The sequence below is a fragment of the Leopardus geoffroyi genome, chromosome D3 (assembly GCF_018350155.1).
Source record: "Leopardus geoffroyi isolate Oge1 chromosome D3, O.geoffroyi_Oge1_pat1.0, whole genome shotgun sequence".
NCBI classification, from domain to species: Eukaryota; Metazoa; Chordata; class Mammalia; order Carnivora; family Felidae; genus Leopardus; species Leopardus geoffroyi.
Genome location: NC_059339.1, coordinates 34,693,759 through 34,702,893, shown reverse-complemented (window position 1 = coordinate 34,702,893; position 9,135 = coordinate 34,693,759). Strand labels below are relative to the sequence as shown.

At 45.6% G+C, this 9,135-nt stretch overlaps 1 pseudogene; it reads left to right on the top strand.

Annotated features, from left to right (window-relative positions):
* The first annotated feature begins 8,139 nt into the window (after window positions 1-8,139).
* On the top strand, window positions 8,140-8,569 carry LOC123587472 (annotated as a pseudogene).
* Window positions 8,570-9,135: the final 566 nt, after the last annotated feature.

Genomic DNA, 9,135 nt, shown 5'->3' with positions numbered 1-9,135 from the left:
TTTGTGTCATGCATAAAAGAATAGTGACTCTTGTCCCTTGAAAATGTGTGATACTGTTTGGCATTCTCAACTATCTTTGCTGCTTTGCCGTCTGTATTAAATTTTTTCTTTGACCTATCGCCCTCGCTTACGCATCCTTGTCTCTTTTAAACCCGGCTGATAACGGTTGTTTGCACAATTGTATCAGTTTTTTTCTGCTCCAATTACATTAATAACTGAAGGCTGCAGAAGTCCACCAGGCTTGGGCACCAAGGACAATTAAGTTGTTGGCTGTCTCTTGTGCCTCATTTGCTCCCTTCCAGTGAGAACGTAAATGCTTGGCACTAAGGGTGCTCCAGGAAATTCCAGGCTTCTGTCGAAGACCATTAGGCTGCACCATGGGTTGCCGTGAAGTCTCAAAGTCTAGGGCAAATAATATGAATAAGCAACATTACTGCCTCCCCATCTCTTATCAGAAAGTCAAACAAGGCAGCTCAGCATTGACAATGAGCCATAAGTGGGCTGGAGGAACTGAAGGGGCTGCTGGAAATGAAGGGGGAAGTCACCGCAGCTTGTTTCCAGTCTCCTCCTGGCTCCTGGCAGATGGCAAGTTGAACACATGCAAAGGGAGAAGGGCTTCTGGGGCTGGGCCACCACTTCTTGAGACCCTAGATCCACAGCTCTTTCCAGGCTAGGGACTCTAAGAAATATACAAAGCTGGATGCTCTCAGATGTGCCAGCCCCGTCTGGAGTATGGACACCGAGGGACAGGAGGGTCGATTGCGAAGTGTCTGGGGTAGCTTGGACTCCACGCCTGTTGCAGTGAGTGTTTACCATGATACTGCGAGGAAGCGCCCTCTCCAATGATTGGACAGTGACGAGGGAGTTGAACCTAAGGTTCAAGTAGCAAGTGCAAGTAGCTTGCCCGAGGTTGCAGACTTAGCAAAAGTGGCAAGTAAGATTCTTAACAGAAAGTGTCTGATTATGAACCTTTAACACCTTTAATGGCGAGGAGCAAGACTAGGGGAGTGGAAAGAGCCGAAGACCTCAGATGGACAGAGCGCAGATGGCGCTCCAATTCCTCCGCCATCATCTTGCCTTCGCCCCCCCCCCCCCCCCCCCCCCGTTTCCTTCATTCCTCTCTGGCAAGAAGAACAGATCTTGAGCTACCCACTTGAGCCTTCTGGGCCTGTCATCACCAAAGCCTTGCTCTGATGTGGCCAAGCCACGTGCGTGCACTTTCTCTGTGGCCCCAATTCAGTGTTGCTTGTTCTGATTCGACTTCATAGAGACTGTCCCGTGGGTGACTCACGGTAATCCCCATATTACTGTATAATACAACAGTGAGCTGGGCAGTTGTTTATCTAGCTCTGATCTTGTTCTTAAAAATGTAAGGAATTTCTCTTCTTTAACAAGTGCCATTTCATCTCAGACCACTTTAAAACAAAACAAAGGTTCTGGTGACAGCTTAGAGACCAAGTGACTCCACCCTGTGGGCAGGAACCCTGTGGGGCCCTTATCTTCACCTTATAACTACCCTTGAACCACACCTGTCCCTTGTTCAAACCCAAGTAGGAGAGGCCTCGGGCAAGGAACAGAACTCCCTGTGCCCGGTTCAGATGGTTACCAAGGCAAGAAAAGGAAATGAATTCTGCCAGCTCCCCACCTCGCCTGTGGGGATAAAAACTCAGGGTACCCATTTCCCACAAGGAAAGTACCAACTCCCTGCGTGAAAAGTTTCCAAACTCAGATAAGTGTATTAGGGAAAATAAGGGCTTTTTTTTTTTTTATTGTAGTTTTTCGATATCGGATTTTATTTCCTTTATTTCCCTTTCAATTTCATTTTGAAAGTTAAAGAAGTTACTCTCTTATTCCCCGCAGTTCAAGGAGTTGCAGGGCAACTTTGTTCCAGAGCTGGTAGCAGAGGAGGAGTTGAAATAGAACAGATACTGTCGGTTTTGGGGCGCCTGGGTGGCGCAGTCGGTTAAGCGTCCGACTTCAGCCAGGTCACGATCTCGCGGTCCGTGAGTTTGAGCCCCGCATCGGGCTCTGGGCTGATGGCTCAGAGCCTGGAGCCTGTTTCCGATTCTGTGTCTCCCTCTCTCTCTGCCCCTCCCCCGTTCATGCTCTGTCTCTCTCTGTCCCAAAAATAAATAAACGTTGAAAAAAAAAAAAAAAAAAAAAAAAGAACAGATACTGTCGGTTTTGCCGATCGATTCAGGTCCCTGGTAGCTCGTTTCTCTGGAGAGTGAATGAACGCTTGATACATCAGGACCTATTTATGTTTCATTGGTGTCATTCTACATGCTCTAAAGTACCTCTGTCTGAAGGTTTATCATTCAGCTGAGCAATATTTACTAAGCTCCTACTCCGTGTAAGCCCCAGGGCTCACTGCTGAGGAGCAGACAAAAAATAAAGGTCATGATTCCTTTTTTGTTTGTTTGTTTGCTTTTAAATGTATTTATTTAGTTTGAGAGAGAGCATGCGTGCACACAGAAGGGGCAGAGAGAGAACCCCAAGCAGGCTCCACACTGTCAGCACAGAGCCCGATGCTGGGCTCCGCCCCATGAACCGTGATATCATGACCTGGGCCAAAATTAAGAGTCAGATACTTAACCAACCTAGCCACCCAGGTGCTCCTGTCATGATTCCTTCTCTTTTTTAATTAAAAAAAATTTTTTTTAACATTCATTTATTTTTGAGACAGAGAGCGAGCAGGGCAGGGGCAGAGAGAGAAAGACACAGAATCCGAAACAGGCTCCAGGCTCTGAGCTGTCAGCACAGGGCCCGACGTGGGGCTCGGGGTCACCAACCACGAGATCATGACCTGAGCCGAAATGAAGAGTCAGATGCTTAACTGACTGAGCCACCTAGGTGCCCCCAGTCTGGAATTTTTAATTGACTATTTCTTTTGCTTTAAGTTGATCGATTTTCAGCTATCTTAATGAAATCATTATAGTAAATTTCTGAATTATTGTAATACATACCATCTACCAGTTGCCTCTTGCTGCTGGTTCAAACGTCCACATAATTAGTGACTTAAGACAATACTTATTCTCTTTAACTTCTGGAGGTCAGAAGTCTGAAATGGGTCTGAGTTAAAACCAAGGTGTTTGTCTGGAGGCTCTAGGGGAGAACCTGTTTCCTTGCATTTTCTAGCTTCTGGCCGGCTGCCTGCATTTATTGGTTCTCATCTTCCTTCTCCATCTTCGAAGCCAACAGTGTGGCATCCTCAAGTATCCCTCCTTGACTCTGACCCCTCCTGCCTTCCTCTTCTACTTTAAAACACTTGTGATTAGGGGCGCCTGGGTGGCTCAGTCAGTTAAACATGAGACTCTTTATTTTGACTCAGGTCACGGTCTCACAGTTCGGTTTGTGGGATGGAGACCCACATTGGGCTCAGCATCGACAGCATGAATCCTACTTGGGATTCTCTCCTCCCTTTCTCTCTTCTCCTCTCTCACACTCTCTCTATCAAAATAAATAAATAAACTTAAAAAAATGTGTGATTATAGTGGGTCCACCTGGATGATCCAGAAGTGTCTCTTTAAAACCAGCTAACTAGCCATCTTAATTCCATCTGTAATCTTAATTCCCCCTTGCCATGGAACCTAAACACATACAAAGGTTCCAGGCTTTAAAATTTTTTTTTTTTCCAACGTTTATTTATTTTTGGGACAGAGAGAGACAGAGCATGAATGGGGGAGGGGCAGAGAGAGGGGGAGACACAGAATCGGAAGCAGGCTCCAGGCTCTGAGCCATCAGCCCAGAGCCCGACGCGGGGCTCGAACTCATGGACCGCGAGATCGAGACCTGGCTGAAGTCGGACGCTCAACCGACTGCGCCACCCAGGCGCCCCTAAAATTTTTTTTTTTAACGTTTATTTATTTTTGAGACAGAGAGAGACAGAGCATGAATGGGGGAGGGGCAGAGAGAGAGGGAGACACAGAATCGGAAGCAGGCTCCAGGCTCTGAGCCATCAGCCCAGAGCCCGACGCGGGGCTCGAACTCACGGACCGCGAGATCGTGACCTGAGCTGAAGTCGGAGGCTTAACCAACTGAGCCACCCAGGTGCCCCTAAAGGTTCCAGGCTTTAGAGTGTGGACATCTTTGCGGGGGGGCATTATTCTGCCTACCCCCATGCCATATTAGAGATTGAATGTCACTTTAAGGAAATCCAGGGCAAAAGTTATCCCAAGAATGAAGTGGTTAGTTTAACAAAAACCACGCAGATGACCAAGATACTGTTAAGTTTATCTAAACAAACTGCTAATTGCTCCCAAACTGCTAACTCATGCTCCCATCGCCATTGGTTTCTAATTCAGCTTTCCCATAGGCTCCAGAGTTCCAAAAAGGGCACTTGGTGATTTTGAGTGCACTTCTGATCCTATGACGCTGACTTTAGGATAACAGAATGAATGGCATTCGTGTGTCATTTACTGTTGTTGGCCCGGGACAACCCTGGACTTGTTCTCTGCTCAGCCCCAGGGCATCAGCCGTGCTGCATGAGATGAGGGTGTGTGTTCCAGGGACATGACCTCAGTGTCCAACATGCCTGGCCCTGTCACAGGTACAGGAGATCCACAGGCAGAGTAGAGAATCCTGACCTAGAAGGGAACCTAGAGATTGTCTGTTTTTTGTTTTTTTAGTTTTTTTTTTCCCCCCCTCCAGCTTATCTTATGGATGGAGAAAACGAGGCCCCAGGACTAAGTGACTTTAAAAAGACATTTGGTAGTGTCAGAGACCAGAGCTGGAAGCAGACCTTTGAGGGGCCAAACAGAACCTCCTATTTTCAGCCTGCAAATCACCACGGGTGACATCTATAATTCTTTTAGAAGAAAACTTGCTTTTGGGGCACCTGGGTGGCTCAGTCGGTTAAGCATCTGACTTCGGGTCAGGTCATGATCTCACCGTTCATGAGTTCAAGCCCCATGTCAGGCTCTGTGCTGACAGCTCAGAGCCTGGAGACTGCTTCGAATTCTGTGTCTCCCTATCTCTGTCTGCTCCTTCCCTGCTTGCATTCTGTCTCTCTCTCTCTCTCTCTCTCAAAAATAAACATTAAAAAAATTAAAACATGGAAGAAAGCTTGCTTTTAACAAGAAACTCGATGTCACGTAATGTTCCAAGACTAGAGTCTCATGATAACAGAACGAAACGCCTTTGTTCCAAAAGTATAAAGGACATAAGACGCGGTGAAATGAAGTGAAGGAAAAGTAACACAGTGAAGATAACGGTGAAGCCTGTATTCAGAAGAAGCTGCGAAGTGGGGCCAGAGAGGGACACGTGTCACTGCCTCGATCCCACCGCGAGGCGGGGGATTCATAAGGCCAGCTGCACCCCCGCACCGAGTGAGCTCAGCCTGCTGGCCCAAGGCAACAGTGCCACCCAGACTACGGACTTCTCCCCAGGCCTTGCTCAGGCCTTCTGTAGTCAATCATGCATCCACCCATTCATTCATTCTCAGGCCACAAGTCTGTAATAAGCACCTGCGCTGAGCGTCCGAGCAGGGGCGACTGGAGACAATGAGGTCATGAACACGCCTGCGGGCATTGACTTCACGGAGCCTCCTGTCCCGTTGAATTGTGGCAGTATGAAACTTTCATCCAACTGAGCGAGCACACTCTGAGAAGTACCGCAGCTAGAAATGTTCGAGTGTGCAGAAGGACCTCCCCAGGATGAGTCCAGAAAAAAGGCACTCAGGCGGGTGCCCTGAGAGGGGCTGCATCATATAGACCAGCTCAGAGGCGGCTCTCTTTTCTGAAGAGTAAAGTCTGTGTGTCTGCTGCTTGACACTCTTTCCCCCTCCCCCGGAAAGCATTGTCATAACTCAATGGATGTCTCGTAATCTGTCCATTTCAGCCCTTCCAGTGAGTAGATTCTATCCTCAAGCCAGCAATCAGTAAATATATGTTAATTGCTCACTGGGGCCCTGAGGTCAGGAGGTGCAGAGTGCTTCCTTATTTGACACCTCCATTTAAAAAAAAATTTTTTTTAATGTTTATTTATTTTTGAGACAGAGAGAGACAGAGCATGAATGGGGGAGGGGCAGAGAGAGAGAGGGAGACACAGAATCAGAAGCAGACTCCAGGCTCTGAGCTGTCAGCCCAGAGTCCGATGCGAGGCTCGAACTCACGGACCGCGAGATCGTGACCTGAGCTGAAGTCGGACGCTTAACCAGACTGAGCCACCCAGGCGCCCCGACACTTCCACTTTTTAAATGAACCCAGACCTGAACAAAGACGGAAAACATGGTACTCTCGGTGACAGTTTTGAAGGGACAACTCGTGTTACATGGTAGATTTAATTGTGGGGTGTTCTCCCTAACAGGGACTGGCAGTTTGATTCAAGAGTAGTTTGTCAGGGGGCTCTCCCATGATCAGACATCTGTGTAAGCTGTGTTTTAGAAAGAGAAATATATTTCCTGTATGAAGGCTATTGAGATGATTTATACGTTTTTAATGCAGAAAAATGACATCTAGTTGAACAATGAATCCTTTTAGGTATTAAATAATACAAAACGATTTCTGACAAATAGGCGTCAGATTAAAAAAAATATGTGGGCTACTTAATTCAGTTTCACATCATTTGACCTTGATATTCTGATTCATTGTCACATGAAATGAGCTTTCATGAGAGAGACCAATTTATTGCTATTACTTTTCTTTCTATTTCCTTCTTTATAGTACTCCTGAAATAGGGCTAGAGTTATTTTTAAAAGCACAGCTCTTTATGTGCATCTGATCAACAGCAAATAAATCTAGAATTTTAAATAAAGTAAATTGGAGGATCCTTATAAGCCTCACCATGGAGACCAGAGCGCGAACTGTTACCATGGAAACAGTTTTAAGTCCACTCTGCCTGGAGTTATGAATACCACACATTCAGGTATTCGCGTGGATTGGATATGATGCGAAAGCATTTTAAGTTTCTCACTGGAAGCATGACCTTCGTATCAAATGAACTTCAATGCCCTAGAAGTGCCCTCATCTCTGGTACAGGAAGGGGAAACCCATGGCTCCTGGCATCCCCCCCCCCCCCCCCCGCCCCGCCCCGGTCCTGATTGAGTTTGGAGTAGAGGCTAAGCAATTCATGTTTTACACAAGCTTCTCAGGCGCTGCTAAGAGCCAGGCCAATGTGAGAATCTTGCAAACAAGGGTCTGGGTAGGTAGTCATCAGAAATGGTGTCTCAGTTTGTTTTTGGTTCAGTAAGAGTTTTTCCTGCTCTTTTATTTTTATTATTTTATTAATTTTTATTAATTTTCTATTTGAGAGAGAGAAGGTGTGAGCCAGGGAGAGGGGCACAGAGAGAGAGAGAGAGAGAGAGAGAGAGAGAGAGAATCTCAAGCAGGCTCCATATAGCACGGAGTCCAACACGGGGCTCTACCCTACAACCGTGGGATCATGACCTGAGCTGAAATTGAGAATCTGATGCTCAACTGACTGAGCCACCCAGGCAACCCTAGAGATGCATCTTCATGTTGAAAATGAATCACAATAGATTACAATTTGTAAAAAGGTAGTTCTTTCCTAAGTGTTTATACTCAATTCACTTATCTTACTCTATTTAGTAATTGGACACATTTTAGCCATCGCTTTAAAAAGAAATGTTCATTTATTTATTTATTTTGAGAGAGAGAGAGTGAGTATGGGCAGGGGAGGGGCAAAGAGAGAGAGAGAGAGAGAGGCAGAGAGAATCCCAAGTAGGCTCTGCACTGTCAGCACAGAGCCCAATGTCCGGCCTGATCTCCCAAACCGTGAGATCATGAACTGAGCCAAAATCAAGAATCAGATGCTTGACCGACTGAGCCACCCAGGTGCCCCTAGCCATCACTTTCAGAGGGATTTTCACAATTTAAATTCCCTTAGATATTTCCAACTATTTGTTTAATTATAAGCTACTTGATTTTTTTAAGGACCTCAAACTTTCAAACTTTCTCAAATTCTTAAGTTTAACTTGAAATTTGAACTTCGATTGTCTTCAGTATTCTAACAGTACAAAAGCACCGTGAGATTTCACCAAAATCATCACAGATCCAATAGTTACACATTTTAAATTTGAATCACTGTGCTAATTTCTCTGACTCTGACAACCCAATCATTAAACACTTGGCAAGTAGACTTCCTTTCTGATCCACCGTCTGCGGTGGACCTGCCACCAAGATGTAGATTTTCGTGGAAACTCTTAGGGTGAAGACCATCACTCTCGAGGTGGAACCCTCGGATACAATAGGAAATGTTAAAGGCCAAGATTCAGGATAAGGAAGAAATTCCTCCTGTTCAACAGAGACTGATCCTTGTTGGCCAGCAATTGGAAGATGGACATCCTTTGACTGACTACAACATTCAAAAGGACTACAACATTCAAAAGGGGACTTCCACTCCCGAGAAGAATAAGCATGAGAGAAAGAAGGCTAAGCTGGCTGTCCTGAAATACTATAAGGTTGGATAAGTATGGCCAAATTGGTCGTCGTTGTTGGGAGCGCCCTTCAGATGAATGTGGTGCTGGAGTTTTTATGGCTGGCCACTTTGACAGACGTTATTGTGGCAAACGTTGTCTGACCAATGCTTCAACAAACCGGAAGACACGTAATTGTATGTGGGGTAACGAAAAGCATGAACTAAATGCAAATAAACAAAACAAACAAGAACCCTTTGCAAGCATATAAAATTCGAATTCACAAATTCCACAACACAAAAATGCCTCTATTAGACTTGGTTTTCTTAAACATTTCTAGACAATTCTAACTCCTCTCGGGGAGAAAATGTCCTCCTTGCTTGTCAGTCCGAGATTGGGGAAGCAACAGCAGCGGATGGGATCTGCTGAAGATGCATTTTAGTCACTATATATATATTAGGGTTTAGAGTTTTGTTTTTTTTTTCTAGAAATCCTGGGCAACAGCCCTCGTGGGGCCAGTGGTCACCACTGCCGCGGTGGTAACATGGAGACTTGGAGCCCATGGCCTCCACCAATGGGGCTGTGTGTCCCAGCCACTGGATCTAGGCACCACAGGGTAGTGAGTATGTGGGGTTATACTTTTTCAAAATTATATATATATATTTATTTTTTCTTTTTTTTTAAAATAGTTTAAGACATATGGAAGTGATACTGTCATTTTAAGTCAGAGCTCTTCCATCTGAAGGCCTGGGGATTGAGAT